Source organism: Apium graveolens, chromosome 4 (genome assembly GCF_009905375.1).
Source record: "Apium graveolens cultivar Ventura chromosome 4, ASM990537v1, whole genome shotgun sequence".
NCBI lineage: Eukaryota > Viridiplantae > Streptophyta > Magnoliopsida > Apiales > Apiaceae > Apium > Apium graveolens.
Genome location: NC_133650.1, coordinates 868,478 through 870,815, shown reverse-complemented (window position 1 = coordinate 870,815; position 2,338 = coordinate 868,478).

The window sequence follows — 2,338 nt, the reverse complement described above, 5'->3', positions numbered from 1 at the left end:
CCAGTAACCACTCTTGCTTCAAAACCACTTGCAGCAGTCTTCAAAGGTTGAGTCTGTTTGGCTTTAGTGAATCCTGGTAGGAGTTTCTTTGAAGGTTTAACATGAGCAATGTCAGAGGTTTCCTTTGATTTATCTTCTGATATTAAGTTAACTTGAGTTATGTCATAGGTTACTTTCTTATTTGAGATATCAGAACTAACTATCTCTTGACTCTGAACAACTTGAGCCATGTCAGAGGTTGTCTTAGAAACTTTTCTTGAAGTCAGAGCAAGATCAGCATATTCATCAGTAATTTCTTCATTCACAGGAGGCACATAAACCTTGATAGGTTCACCAACTTTCTCTTTGCCCTTGGACCTTGGATCTATCTGCAGTTGTGATTTAGCCTCGGTTGCTTCAGGATTTGTCCTTTCTTTTATCACAATGCCTTTGAGTGTTGGAAGTTTCTTTTTACCAGAAGCTTCAGATTTAGATTTGACTTTTTCTGATTTAAGTCTGGCTTCTTCTTCCATCAGACTCTCCAAGTCCATTCCTGGATTTTCCTTAAGAAATAACAGTCTTGACATTTCTTCATCAAGGTCTAAAAGTTCATCAGAACTTATCCTTTTACCAGTAGCAGAAGTAATTCTTTTTCCAGCATTAGAACTTGTCCTGTGACTTGTGATTTCAGCTTTTCGTGATGAGAAACCTCTACCTTGACTATGACCTCCACCCATTCCAGAGTTTCCTTGGTCATCGTTTTCATCATCCTTCCCCTTCAGTGTCGTATCAGTTTTGTATTTGGACTTAATTACTTTCTCCCCCTTTTTGGCATCAGCAGGTAAGAGAAGAGAGACAAGCAATTCCACTCAAGCTTGGATTTCATTAAGTTGAGATTGCTGAGAAGCTTGATTTTTCAAAATATCATCAATCTGAGATTGTTGTTTCTCTTGAGTCTTCTCAATATAAGCAACTCTGTCAAAGGTAGGTTGGAAGAATTTTTTCTTGTCAAGTTTCTGAACTTGTTCCTGCTTGATTAATTCTTCCTGAATTTTATGTAACTCTGCATGAGTAGTGGAATGGAGACCTTGTATATGTTTAGTACTCAATGCAGTGACTCGAAGCTGTGTTTTGAAATCATCAGTAATTAACATCTCATCAGCTTTTGTCAAGTGCTCAGCAAGATTCTTTGCAGATGGAACACAGATAACTGAGTTCCATTTCTTAGTCCACTCCTGTCCTGCAGGAGTTTCACTCCAAGGCACTGGTGCTTCTCTTGTAACAAACTTCTTAACTAGTTCAGATTTATGAACAGTTTGTTAAGGTGCATGTCCTGAAGGACCTGCTTCATCAGCATCTGTATTTGGAGCAACATCACCAGTATCATCAGCATTTGCAGCATCAGAACTTACAGAATCAGCATCTTCTGATAAAACAACAGTATGAGAATCAATTGAGGCTTCAGCATCATCCTCTAAGTGCTGATCTGGTTCCAAGTTCTGATCAACAGCCATATCCTGATGCTCACCTAAATTCTGATCATCAACATCTAGATGCAGAGAAGGTGTAGTAGATAATTCTAGAGTTTGAGTAGCATCAGTAACAGGTGTTGTTGATGGATGAATTGTTGTTGGAGCTTCTAAGTAAAGTACCTCAGGCACAACCAGGTTCTGAATATCAATTTCAGCACTTGTGCCTGGATCAAAAGGAGATACAGTCTTATGAACAGGAGACACAGATGGTGTGTTGGCCTTTTCTGTAGCAGCTTCATGAGTTGGAGTCAATGGAGAAGCAGTGGCTTGAGCAGATTCTGGTTCTTGTGAGATCAGAGATTCCTGATCTCCTTCCTTAGCTTTTGCTTCCTCATCATCTGAAACTGGCCTTTTAGCTCTCTGTTTCTTGTATCTCTTTGAAGGTGGGGATTCCTTGGGAGGTTAAGCATAAGTCATTCTTCTAAGCCTTTTGAGAAGCTTAGATCCCCCAATTCCAGAATCCTTCTGAGAAAGAACTTTCTCAGCTTCTTTAACAACAGGTTCTGATGAAGAAACATGTTCCTCACTATCAGACTCATCTCTCAGAACAATCCTCCTTCTCTTCTGTGGTGTTTGAGAAACAGTCTTAGTCCTCTTGGGCTTGGAAGATGAAGGCTTCACAGTAGGTGCTGAGGATGAAGGTTGAGTTGTCTGTGAAGTTGAGAGATATGATTTGAGATATGTTCTGAGGGAAGGCTGAGGTATAGATGTATGAGTGGTATGTTCTGATGGTTGCTGTGGTGTTTGGGATATGGTGGTAGATTGGACATCAGGATAAACAGATCTATAGGTTTGAGGATCAGCATTAACCAAGATCTGTTTTACAG